The sequence below is a fragment of the Mustela erminea genome, chromosome 6, assembly GCF_009829155.1.
Source record: "Mustela erminea isolate mMusErm1 chromosome 6, mMusErm1.Pri, whole genome shotgun sequence".
Lineage (NCBI taxonomy): Eukaryota > Metazoa > Chordata > Mammalia > Carnivora > Mustelidae > Mustela > Mustela erminea.
Genome location: NC_045619.1, coordinates 98,951,017 through 98,964,871, shown reverse-complemented (window position 1 = coordinate 98,964,871; position 13,855 = coordinate 98,951,017). Strand labels below are relative to the sequence as shown.

At 48.7% G+C, this 13,855-nt stretch overlaps 1 long non-coding RNA gene across 1 annotated transcript; it reads right to left on the bottom strand.

The window, feature by feature from the left end:
- Positions 1–707: 707 nt before the first annotated feature.
- LOC116594021 lies at positions 708–7,365 on the bottom strand. The gene is made up of 3 exons (XR_004287035.1): positions 7,281–7,365; positions 1,745–1,748; positions 708–995 (listed from the first exon to the last, which is right to left on the bottom strand). It is a non-coding gene; the product is annotated as an uncharacterized LOC116594021 (long non-coding RNA).
- Positions 7,366–13,855: the final 6,490 nt, after the last annotated feature.

The window sequence follows — 13,855 nt, the reverse complement described above, 5'->3', positions numbered from 1 at the left end:
CTCTTCTTCTGTTTCCTAGAGGTTACAAAAATATGCTGAAGGGCCGTATTCCCCTCTCAGAGCCTCCAAAGGGGAGGGAGATGGGGACAAACAGGAGAAATCTGAATCCAGTGATAATCTCTAACCCTTTATCAGCAATTTACCCACCTCTTCCTTCCTTAAAGAAAAAGGGTCAAAAGTTGACAAGGAGATAGAAGGAATTGAATGGATAATCTACAAAACAGAAGAACAGATCCCCCCCACCCACCCAGTATTTGGAAAGGCACAAAATTGGTTTTGAATAACTGAAGGAAAGAAGGGGGAAGGGAGAAAAGGAGGGAGCAGGGAGATAAGATTATGTATATTAAAGTAACTTAAAGACTAAAAATGCCAGGTCCTTTTTTGTTTTGTTTTGTTTTATTATTAAACTGTCTCTGACAAAGCTTCCAGAATAATTCCCTGTGTAAAAATAATTTGTCCCAGAAATCCATGTGTCTTAGTTGAATACAATTATAACAAGAGAAACCCTCCCACCCTCTCCCCATGGATGATCAAGTCCATTTTAGGAATTACAGGACATCAGCCAACCTTCCTGCTTCTTCAGAGCCCATCCTCCCTACCCTATCACCCAAACCCCGATCTCTGGCGTCTAAGGTTTCATGAAAATAACAGGGGTGGAAAGGCTGGAGAGAGTAGCCACTGGAGCAGATTGGGAGAGCATGTTAGGGTCGAGAAGACCTCAATCTAGGGAGGCGCAGAGGAACGACACCAAGGCAGCTCTTTCTGCAACAGCACGGGCTTTATTGTTCCAGCATGCTGGGGCTCTGCAACATACCCGAAGATCAGGCAGAGGCTGAGAGCCCTGATCAAGGCGAGCATATGGTTTTAATACTTTTTTTTTAGACAAAGGCTTGTCACAAAGCCACAATCACAGTGACCTCTTTACATAGTTACAGTTCCTGGTATGCTCTGCACAGTTTACATTTTTCAGTTAGCCATATATTATCGTCCAGGTGCTACTTCTCAAGATTCAACCCGCAAAGCAGCAGAGCAGTTACAGAAAAGCAAGTTAGCAGAAGCTCCACACAATTTAACTCTTTCAGCTCTGGATCTCTTCATTCCCCACTTCTTCTTGTGGGTATCTCTAACCTTAGAGATTGTGAAGATCATCCGAGTGTAATGCTGACTAGCATGGATCCAGGCCGTGATGCCGTCGACCTTGACAGCAGTTGGCGTGGTCAGCAGGATCAAGTAGGGTCCCTTCCATCGAGGCTCAAGGTTGCATACCTGGTGTCGGCGGACATAGACCCAATCACCTACAGAATAAGAGTGGGGAGTAACAGTACCCGGTCGGTAGGCCTCTGATAGGCCCTTCCAGATATATTTCTGGATGGCCTCCAGAGCCTTAAGTCTGGGTATCAGCATGGCGGAGGAAGTAACAGATGTCCCATATCCATGTTCAGCCATGTGTTTTAGTATATGTGCTGCCGAAGCGAGCACGAGCCATGTGTTTTAAAGGAGGGGGTCCCCCCATAGAGAATTTCAAATGGGGTCAGGTTCCTCCTAGAGGGGAAAGGGGTATTACGTGCATGGAAGAGGGCATAAGGAAGGAGCACCGTTCAGTCTTTCAAGCCAGTCTCTATAGCTAATTTGGTTAAGGTCTCTTTTATAGTTCTATTCATTCTTTCTATCTGCCCTGAACTCTGGGGTCTATAAGCACAATGCAGTTTCCAATTAAACCCCAAGACCCTGGCCAATCCCTGACTTACCTGGGTCACAAATGCAGGTCCATTATCAGATCCTATTACCTTAGGCAGCCCAAATCGGGGAAAGATCTCTTCTAGGATCTTCTTGGCCACGATCATGGCCGTCTCCTTCTTAGTGGGGAAGGCCTCGACCCATCCTGAAAAAGTGTCTATAAAGACTAGCAGATACTTATTTCCATATGTTGCTGGTGTTACCTTGGTGAAGTCTACTTCCCAGAAGATTCCAGGCCGGTTTCCCCGGTCCCTGGTTCTGGGGGAGCCGTCTGCTCATTGCACTTTTGTCACTGTACAGGCTTTGCAGGAGGAAACGATGTCTTTTTTTTTTTTTTTTTTAAAGATTTTATTTATTTATTTGACAGAGAACACAAGTAGGCAGAGAGGCAAGCAGAGAGAGAGGAGGAAGCAGGCTCCCTGCCGAGCAGAGAGCCCGATGCGGTGCTCGATCCCAGGACCCTGAGATCATGACCTGAGCCGAAGGCAGCGGCTTAACCCACTGAGCCACCCAGGCGCCCCGGAAACGATGTCTTGAGCCAGTTCCTTTGCCCTACCCAGAGGTAGGGACGGTAGATTTTGGTCCTTTAATAATTCCAGCAGCACTCTGGTACCTAGATGGGAGAGGCAGTGGGTGAAAAGTAAAAATTCATTTACCTTTTCCTCTGGGGTCTCTAACTTAGTGACTTCTTTCAATGTAGTCAAGATGTTTGCTACTGGGGGGTCACGCAGGGCGGCTGCTCTTGCTTCTTCGTCTGCGCAACGGTTGCCCTGGGCAACTGGGTCTTCACCTTTTTGATGTCCAGGGCGGTGTATGATGGCTATCTCCTTTGGGAGGTGGATAGCCTCAAGGAGATCTATAATCTCCCGTTTGTTCTTGATTTCTTTCCCAGCGGAGGTGAGAAGCCCCCGCTGCCGGTAGATGGCACCATGTACATGAGCAGTGGCAAAAGCATAGCGGCTGTCTGTGTAGATATATTAGCCCGCTGGCCCGTCGCCAGGCTCAAGGCTTGGGTTAGAGCAATAAGTTCTGCATTCTGAGCAGAAGTTCCAGGAGTTAAGGGTGCTGACCAAACCACAGTTCGAGGCCCAACCATCGTCGCCCCTGCCCGTCGCTCCCCTTGTTGTAGGAAGCTGCTCCCGTCCGTGAACAAAGGTACATCAGCATGGGGCAGGGGTCTGTCCTTGAGGTCTGGCCTCGTGCCTGTTTCTTCAGCCAGGATATCCTGGCAGGAATGGATTACTGGGTCATCCGTCTCCTCTGGCAGCAGGGTGGTGGGATTAAGGAGCACAGGATTGCCAAAAGAGATGCGGTCTTTGTCTAACAGGAGGCTCTGATAGTGGGTTATGCGAGCATTGGAGAGCCAGCGGTCTGGGGGTTGCTGGATCACACTTTCCAAAGTGTGAGGGGCAATAAGAGTGATTTTCTGTCCCAAAGTCAATTTGTCAGCATCCCTGACAAGTAAAGCTGCGGCGGCTATGACTTTCAGGCACCTTGGCCATCCGCCAGCAACAGGGTCCAATCTTTTGGATAGATAGGCTACAGGGCGCTTCCAGGGGCCCAAGGATTGGGTCAGTACTCCTCATGCCACCCTGTTCCTTTCTTCCAAGTACAGGGTGAAGGGTTTTTCTACATCTGGTAAGGCCAAGGCGGGGGCTGAAAGCAGTGCCCGCTCTATCCCATCAAAAGCCTCTTGTTGTTCCTTCCCCCCATTCATAGGGGGCCTCATTTTTGGTTAGGGGATAAAGCGGGGCAGCTAAGGAAGCGAAGCCAGGTATCCATAAGCGACAGAAGCCTGCCATCCCTAGGAACTCCCTTAGTTGCCTTCTAGTCTGAGGAGGCGGTATTTGAGTAACAGTCTTTTTCCTTGCCTCCGTGAGCCACCGTTTACCTTCCTTGATCTTATAGCCTAGAAACGTCACTTCTAACTGGCAGAGTTGAGCCTTTTTGGCAGAGGCTTGATATCCCAGGGTAGCCAGAGCCCTTAACAGGGCCTTAGTCCCATGGAGATACTCCTGCTGGCTCTCAGCAGGAGGTCATCCACATACTGCAAAAGAGTCAAAGTGGGATGTGTCTCCCGGAAGGATTTCAAGTCCTTATGCAAGGCTTCAGCAAACAGGTGGGAGAATTTCTAAAACCCTGGGGAAGCCGCGTCCAGGTGAGTTGACCCGAAATTCCAGCGTCAGGATCGGTCCACTCAAAAGCAAAAATGTGCTGGCTGTCAGGATGCAGCCGCAAACAGAAGAAGGCATCTTTTAAGTCTAGCACAGTGTACCAGACTCGGGAGGGACTTAGCGTGCTGAGATTATATGGGTTTGGCACCGTAGGGTGTATTATCTCCACCCGAGCATTCACTTCCCTTAGGTCTTGGACAGGGCGATAGTCATTAGTTCCAGGTTTCTTTACAGGGAGTAAGGGAGTGCTCCAGGCTGACTGGCAGGGCACTAAGACTCCTTGTTGAAGGAGCTTGGTGATGTGAGAGCGGATGCCCTCTCGAGCTTCCTTACTCATTGGGTATTGTTTTACCTGGATAAGGGTGGCAGAGGTCTTAAGTGCCACCACTACAGGGGGTTGGGCAGTTGCTAAGCCCAATCCCGCAGTTTCAGCCCAAGCCTCAGGGAAGTCCTGTAGCCATCCTTCCAGATCCGGGAGGTGGTCGGTAGGGTTGGGCCCTTCAAACAGCTTGTACTCATCTTCTAGGGTGACGGTCAGGGTATTGACTACAGGGAAAGATCCTTATCCGAATGGCGTAGGCCCACAATGGGGTTAAGAAAATCTATCAAAGACCCGATCAGTGAAGGTAATCCTGGCTCGCAATTTGGTCAGCAAGTCTCTCCCCAGCAGGGGGGCAGGGCAGTCAGGGAGCACCAAAAAGGAGTGGTGCACCCTCCCATTCCCTAAATCCATCCTCCGCTTGGTGGTCCAGGGGCGGTACCTGCTCCCGTTTGCCCCCCTGATATGGGCCCATTTGGATGAGAGGGGCCCTAGGGCCTGCTGCAAGACTGAATAAACAGCTCCAGTATCGACCTCAAAATCAATAGGAGTCCCCTCCACCAGAAATTTTACCCTGAGCTCGGGGAAGGGGTCCGAGCCCCGTCCCCGCTAATCATCATCTTCAAGAGCCAGGAGGTTGGTAGTGCGGGGTGGTGGCTTGTTCTTCTTTTTAGGACATTCCTTAGCCCAGTGTCCACGCTCTTTACAGTAGGCACACTGGTCTGAGGCCAAGTTCGGGCATCACCTAGGAGAGTGGCCCAGGTTCCCTATCTTTCCTGAAGTCTTAGTATCTGATTTTCTACCAGTTTCTACCATTGCGGCCAGGATCTTAGTCAACTCTTTGTTCCTTCTTTTATCCCTTTCTTTTTCTTTCCTTCCTTTCCTCTTTCTCCTTTCTTTCTCTTTCCTCTTTCTCTTTCCTTCTTATGTCTACTGCAGACTGCCTAATGAAAGCCATGGCTATTGATGCCTGCTGTTCCTCTGACTGAGGGTCAAAGGGAGTATACCTCCGGTAGGCATCAAGAAGCCTTTTTAGAAATAGAGAGGGGCTTTCAATAGGGCCCTGGGTCATACCTCTTACCTTAGCCAAATTAGTGGGCTTTCGGCCCGCTGCCCTGAGACCCACCGCTAGAGTCTGGCGATAGATTTCGAGGTGTCTCCTACCTTCAGGCAGATTAGGGTCCCAGTCAGGGCGCGTCAGAGGTGAATATTCATCAATCCGATTAGGAAGCTGGGTAGGTTGCCCGCCGGGGCCAGGCACATTCTTTTGGGCATTCAGGAGGACATTCTCCTTCTCCTCAGAGGTGAGGAGGACTGAGAGCAGCTGCTGGCAGTCATCCCATGTGGCTGATGGGAGTTCATTAGAGAGGTAATTAGATCTGTTATGCGGGCAGGATCCTCAGAGAAAGGAGGGTTATTATTTTTCCAGTTATAGAGATCAGAGGAGGAGAAAGGCCAGTACTGGAGGGCCGGCATGTGGCCCCCTTGCCCATTTGGAATGTCTGGGCCATATGGTCTGAGCGGGAGCACGACTGCCTCCGCCTCAGGACCTTGATCATTATCAGCCCGGGCCGTGCGGCTACGGGTGCCATGGGCTGGTCCGGAAGGAGAGATGGAGGAGTCAGGCACCAGTGCAGAGGTGGTGGAAGGCGGATCAGAAGGCACCGGTCCCAGTTGAGGTGGTAGGGGCTGTGGACCAGGTACTGGAGGGTAAGGATGGGGAGCTTCAAAGAGGAGAAGGTCCTGAGAGTCTGGAAGTATAGGGGGCTTGAGGGGGTTTTTGGGGGGAGCCGGAATGGGTCCGGTCGAGGGGATGGGTGCTGTTAGAGCAAGGACTGCTGGGCTTGCAGGTGTTGGGGATGAAGGAGGTGGGAGATTAGGAGCTGGGGGCAGAAAAGGCCTAACCCAAGAGGGAGGATTTTCGCAGAGATCCTGCCACACCAAGATATAAGGCTCCTGGTCCGGATGTCCCTCGGGTCGGGGCCGGTAGATGACGCTCTTGACCTGCAAAATCAGGGAAAGATGGAAAGACCCCTGGGGGGGGGGGGCAGTTGACCTTGAAAGATGGCCATTCAGCGGCACAGAGAGTCTGCCATTTAGTTTTCTTTATAGAGAAAGAGAGAGAGATTATGAGCCCTAGCCCGAACCTCAGACCAATGGGCTAGGGTTAGGGACAGGGGAGTTGATGTGTTTTGTCCCCTCTCGAAGTACAGGACACAAGCGCTTGTCCCCACTGGGACTGTAGGAGAGATGAAAAATAAAATAGTGGCCTATGATAGTGTTTTCTGGGATATAACAGATGTAGATCCTCCGGATCTACCCGATAGGAGGCCACCAGGCGTCCCTGGCCCTCCTTCACCTCTGGGGCGTCCCCCAAGGTCGCAACCGGTGTCTCCAGGACACGTCTGTCAGACACTGAAGGTTGCCCAGATATCACCAGAAATCACAAGAAAAAAGAATCAGACTAGCATGTGCACATGAATATTGGTACCGAAAGAGGAATAGGCACCATATACTTATCCAAAGAGCAAGTTGGGGCCATCCCATCTGGCCTCCCATTGGCTGGGTCAAATCTCAGTGGGACCTCCAAATGTTAGGGTCGAGAAGACCTCAAGCTAGGGAGGCGCAGAGGAACGACACCAAGGCAGCTCTTTCTGCAACAGCACGGGCTTTATTGTTCCAGCATGCTGGGGCTCTGCAACATACCTGAAGATCAGGCAGAGGCTGAGAGCCCTGATCCAAGGGAGTATGGGTTTTTATGCATTTGTTAGACAAAGGCTTGTCACAAAGCCATAATCACAGTGACCTCTTTACATAGTTACAGTTTCTGGTATGCTCTGCACAGTTTACATTTTTCAGTTAGCCATATCTTATCGTCCGGGTGTAGCTGGGCCGGGTGTAGCTGGGCGGCTGTGAAACTAGGACAAAACAGTTCTCTTCTTTGTTAACCCCAAGCATAATTCAAGGACATCTCTTAAGCAGGGAACGTGCTCAGGATGTGGGGCCTCGGGGGAATGGAGGGGAACACAAAGGGAAGGCCATGCTCCTACTTCTCAAGGTTCAACCCGCAAAGGAGCAGAGCAGTTACAGAAAAGCAAGTTAGCAGAAGCTCCACACAATTTAACTCTTTCAGCTCTGGATCTCTTCGGCATCTGACTCTTTGGTTTCGGCTCAGGCCATGATCTCAGGGTCACGGGATCAAGCCCCATGTTGGGCTTGCTGCTCAAGGGGAGTCTGCTTCAGGATTCTCTCTCCCTCACCCTCTGCCCCCCACTGCTGCTCACTCAGGTGCTCCCTGTCTCTAAAATTAATAATCTTAAAAAAAAAAAAAGGGCACCACCTGCATAACCACTCTACCAGGATAAAAACCTGGAAATTCAGCATTGACACACCATTGATTAAATTACACCATTGACAGAGAAGGGGAAATGACATTTTACCTTCAAAGGAATAGCAGATTTTTTTTCACAAAAATTACAAAACTAAGAAAATGCATAATGGAACAGCATCTTTGAAGCGCTTCATGAAAATAGCTGCCAGCTGGCAATCCTACAACCAGTTCAGGAAAGACTTCCAGCACAGAGGTAGACCTGCCAGCTCCCTGTTGAGCGGGACAACCACGGGGGACGGGGGACGTGGAAGTGCTGAAGGGAGCAGGTCCCAAGACCTCTCACCACAAGGAAGAGACATCTTCCATCCGTGTGAGGTGATGGGTGCTAACTGACTGACGGTGGCCGCCATCGCCCCCTCCCCGGAAGGCCCTCCTGCTGAATGCCGGAGGCTTGGACGGTGCTCTCCATCAGGGGCACCTCAGTAAGACTGGGAACCAGGAGGTTAAAATATCCCCCATGCAGACAAAACCGTAGGATGTCCTTCCACAGACCCACACTGAAAGAAATGCCACAGGGAAGTTTTGAGTCACAAGGGAGGGAACTACAGATGGCAGTACAGTAATGGACGCAGGAATGAAGAACAGCAGGACAGTTACTAAGTGGGTGAATCTGAATAAACACTAAGGAAATGGGAAAACCAGCATGGGCTTTATGTCGCGCGTGGCATGAAATGAATGGCAGCGCAGGAGCACAGGGGCCAGACAGGGTTAGGACTTCGAGGTCCCACATGGTCAGTCAATTCTAAAATCCATGCAGATGGGGAATCCAAATGTGAAATGTGAAACAATGGAACATTTACAAGAAAAATCACGACATTATTATGATAAACGAGGTGGTGATGGATACTCTGCTGGTGAGAGTTCTGTGAGTGGTTTCTCGGGAAGAGCCACCCCCCAGGCCTCCTGAGACAAGCACACAAGAGGCTAGTGCCCACATGCCTGACCTGGAGGCTGAGCCCCTGCCGCCCACATTCACGTCTAAGATGACCAAGAGTGATGGCATCCAGATCCATCTCTTCCTTTCCCACTGGGGAAGCAGAGAGGTGGGCCACCTGCAGGAGAAACATCACCACACAGGAACCCCTGGAAAGCTCTTGCATCAAAAAGCAGACCGCAGACATCACCAGACTTCCATTCCCTCCCTTGTAACTCGTATAAACTGTCTCCTGGGAAGAGAATAGTCCAGCCTTGTGGTCTCCCCGAGTGACAGCTTATCAGATCTACCTCTTCCATGACAAAGGACAGTTTGTCCTGGTTACAGGACAAATGGCCAGAAGGTCTGTCCTGCAAAGTGGTGTTTTCCAACAGTGCGCTGCACACCAGGCAGGCTTGAGTCCCCTTAACAGAATCCCAGACCATTGTCAGGGGAGCTGCAGCCACACTCGGCTACAGACCTGGCCTCTGGCCTCTAGTCCTCAGCAACCCCACAGGCCCTGACACATCTGTCCAGGCTCTCATCCTCTGTGGCCCTGTCCCCCCCTACCTATTTGCTTATGTTTGTCCCCTTCCACTTTGTTTGTCCCTGTTCACGCCCTCCAGTCCCTGCCATTCCTCCCTATCCCCTCTGCTTCCTTTCCACAGAGTTTTCTGTCCTTCCTTTCTCTTCTAAACAGTTCTTTTCTGTTCCTCTGGTCCCTGCTACTCACCTGCTCATCGATGAAAGAACACTTATTGAGAAAGGTAATAACAAATGTTGACAAGAACATGGAGAAATTGGGACACTTGTACACTGCTGGTGGGAACACACCAGACAACAGTTGCTGTAGAAGATGGCCTGGCAGGAGAGGTCTTGGGGAAGACCATGGTGTAGGAGGCCCCAGGAGTCTGTCTCCCAACCTAGATGATAGTTGCACTGGCAGAATCTGTCTGGTGTAACCCATTTGGAAATCTAGTGTCTATTGAAGGCTTTCAACTTCCAGGAGACTGCTTGGGTAGTAAATTGCATTCAATTTTGAGCAATTTCGGCTCTTAACACAGTAGCAACTACCCATTCCCTACCCCCAGGCATGTGGCGGGCAGCTGTGCATGTATTCCTGAAGCAGCACACAGTCTGGGGGACATAGAGCTAGCAGAAGGGACTCCGTCCTCCAAATACTGGGGATCTGTGCTGTAACCACTGATTGCTGCTTCTCCTCACAGAGTTGCAAAGAACTCTTGTTTTTCTTCCCCCAGTGTTGCAAACCCTCTCCCCTTGGGCTCAAGAGACCTCCAGCAGACTTCAAGGACCAGTTCCATTTTATTCTCCTTTCATTTTTTTGCTTTTCCCCCTCAGGAGCCAGATATTAAAGACTAGGACATTCTAAAAGAAATGCACATACAGGGAAAAGTAGAACAAGACAGTGTCTGCCCGAGGAGAGGCTCAAAGAAGACCCAAGAAGATATTATGTTTATGCTGCAAGCCGATCCTTGGCACAGAGAGGCTACAATTTAAAAAAAAATTTTTAAATCAAAAATAGCAAACCCTGGGGAAAGGGAAAATTCTAATTTCTAGACTTACCACATTGTTAAATTCAAATGTCTGGTGCTCAACAACAATAAAACATAGCAGACGTACAAAAACCAGGAAAGTATGCCCCATTCCAAGGAAAAAAGTAAGTCAGCAGAGTCTGTTCCTGAAAAGTAGTACCCATTAGACAAGGACTTCAAAATCATGCTCTTACAGCTCATAAGGTTGCTCAAGAAGCTAAAGGAAGACTTGCATAAAGTCAAGGAAGCTACGTGTGGATGAAATGGAAGCATCGAGGCAGAGACAGAAAACATACAGAGAAGCAAGAAAGAAACAGCGGAACTGAAAAGTATAGTAACTGAGATGGAAAATGCAGGAGAAGCATTGGGAGACAGTGTCAGACCAGCACGGAAAAAAGTCTGTGAACTTGAAGACGACACTCGACATTAGGAAGGCTGAGAAACAAAGGAGAAAAGATGGAAGAAAAGCAAGCAGAACCCGGAAGAAATTTGACACCTTCAAAAGGACTGACACGTGTCTTGGAAATCTCAGAAACAGGAGAGAAAAGGGAAAGGGGCAGAGAGAATACTCGAAGAAATCATGGCTGAAAAATTCAAAATTTGAAGAAACACATGCATATAAACATCAAAGAAGCTCAGTAAACTTCATAGTAAGATGAATTGAGAGAGACCCCAAACGAGACACATTATAATCAAACTTTTAAGAGCTGCCAACAAAAAGTCCACACATGGCAAGGGGTCCTCAAGGCTGCAAGCAGATTTCTCATCAGAAACCTGGAAGGCCAGGAGAGCGTGGGCTGATACTCAACATGAGAACAGGAAAACCATCAAGAAATCCTGTATCTGGTTCAAGTGTTCCTTGTAAGTGAGGGAGAAATCAAGACATTCTGAAAGAAACAACAGCTGGGGGGTTATGACTGGACCTTCCCTACAAAAGAAAATGTCAGCAGAGTCCTGCAAGGTGCAGTGAAGGGTCAACCAGTAACTCAAAGCCACGTAGAGAAGTAAAGATTTCAATAAAATCAATGTATGGGCAATTATAAAAGCTGGTGAAGTTCATTGTCCCAGGACACAGACTCACCAAAAGCCTGGGACCTAATCCCAGGGCTAGAGAACACCTCCCCTCTCCCCGACACCTCACGACCACATTAGTAAAGCCTGTTTCCAGGAGTTCCTTCTATCCAGCGCATCATGCCTGGCTATCTAGAAAAAATCACAAGCCTTACAAAAAGTCAAAACACACAGTTTGAAGAGACAGAGAGGCCTCAGAACTGGACTCAGGTATGGCAGGGCTGTTGGAATGATCAGATGGGGAAATTTAAAACAACTCTGATAATATACTTTAATAGAAAAAGTAGACAGTATGCAAGAACATACATGGGCAGTGTAAGCAGAGATGTGGAAATTCTAAGAAAGTTTAAAAAGAAAAGCCAGAGATCAAAAAAATTTTGACAGAACTGGGGCTTGCTTTTGATGGGCTCGTTGTAGACTGGACACGGCCGAGGAAAGAATCTCTCCCTGAGTTGGGAATGTGACCATAGCAACTCCAAAACTAAAAATCAAAGGAAGAAAAGACTGGAAAAAAATACAAAAGAATATGCAAGGACCGTAGGACAGCCACAGAGCTGTAACACACATGTAATGGAGACATCAGAAGGAGGAGGAAGAGACGAGGGAACAGCAGCAAAATCTGAGGTCATCATGATGGAAACACTCCCCGGATTATCATCAGGCTCTGAAGCACAGATCAGGAAGCTGGGAAAACAAGTAGGTAAATGTCCAGAACAGCGACACTTACATGTATGAGAATGGGGAGGAAATAAAGACTTTCTCAAACAAATGGAAATGGAGGGAACATGTTGCAAGCAGCCCTGCTGCATGAGAGACGTTAAGGAAGTTTTTCAGGGAGAAGGAAAATGAAATAGGTCAGAACCTCGGATCTACATAAAGAAAAGAAGAGCATCAAAGAAGGAATAAGTGAAGGTAAAGTAAAAACTATAATTCTTCTTATTCTTTTTTAAAGGATTTTATTTATTCGACAGAGAGGGAGAGAGAACACAAGCAGGGGAAGCAGCAGGCAGAGGGAGAAGCGGACTCCCTGCCCAGCTCTCTGCTGGTCCACCCCAGGACCCCGGGATCATGACCTAAGCCGAAGGCACACACTAAACGACTGAGCCACCCAGGCACCCCTGCTCTTACCATACAACTCCAGAATCACACTCCTTGGGCGCCTGGGTGGCTCAGTGGGTTAAGCCGCTGCTTTCGGCTCAGGTCATGATCTCAGGGTCCTGGGATCGAGTCCCGCATCGGGCCCTCTGCTCAGTGGGGAGCCTGCTTCCCTCTCTCTCTGCCTGCCTCTCCGACTACTTGTGATTTCTCTCTGTCAAATAAATAAATAAAATCTTAAAAAAAAAAAAAAGAATCACACTCCTTGGTATTTACTCAAATTATTTGAAAATTTGTGACACCAAAACCTACCTATGGATGTTCATAGCAGCTTTATTCATAATTACCCAACCTTGGAATCGACCAAGTAGGTGAATGGATAGATAAGTTCTGTTGCATCCAGACAATGCAATGTTATTCAGCGCTAAAAAGATTAAGTGCCGTCAAGCTACGAAAAGACAAACAGGAAACTTACATGTGTATCACCAAGCGAAGGAAGCCAGTCTGAAATGGGGAAGTACTGTATGATTCCAACCCTATGACATTCTGGAAAACTGTGGAGACAGTAAACAGATCAGTGGTTGCCAGGAGGGGACGGGGGCACGATAGGCAGAGCCCAGAGAATTTTTAGGGCAGTGAAACTATTCTGCATGGCGCTGCTTCTGCAGGGGTAGAACCTGTCACCGCACATTGGTCTGAAGCCGCAGAAGGACTGTGGATGTGGGGTGAGTATGACGTGTCACTGTAGGTTCCCCAAATGTGATGACCGTACCACTCTGGTGGGGATGTTTATGGTGGAGGAACACAGGGGCATCTGGGAAATACCTGTACGTTCTTCTCGGTATTCACGGTGAACCTAAAATGGCTCCCCCAAAATAGTTCATTAATTTAAAGAAAACACAACCACAGGGAACACAGACATGAGCAGTCATCTCTGTGGTGATTTCTTGACTGGTTTTCCCTATCAGAGTGAGGAGCACGTGTTTTAGGTAGGTTAGTCAGTACATTCCTAACCACCTTCCAGATTCCTCAGGGTTTCTAAAAAGCTGTCAGAATTTGTGTGTCAACAAGCATGGTTTGGACTGGGAAAACCTCTTACCGCCCCTAGAACTGCAGTTCCAGGATTCAGAACCACATTTAATCAGAGGAGTGAACAGGGAACCGAGTGTTAAAACAGGCAGCCGTGTGGGCATCATCAGTGCTATTGTGCAAACCTGCTGTTGAGAAAGCCAGCCCAGAAGAGTCCAGCAGAGGAGGACATGATGTTGTCAAACTTGTCCTGCTCCTTGTGGATTCAGAATGTTTGACTCCAGAAACCCTGCACTTAATTCTCATTGAGATATCCAGGAAGGCACGGGACACTCCCACCTCCTTGGCTCCTCACCCTTTCCCACCCAAACAAGATGCACTCTGGGCTCGAGATGGCATCGCCACACACCTGGAACACATGTTTGGAATGAAGAAAGAGCGGTTCTTAATTTCCTTCAGTCTGTGACAGTCTGTTTGACAGCTTGAGGTTGCAGAAAACATAGTCGAGTTTCACATTAATTGAACCCAACTCAGTCTGGATTTGCGATGAAGGATTGACTTCAAGGCTCCCAT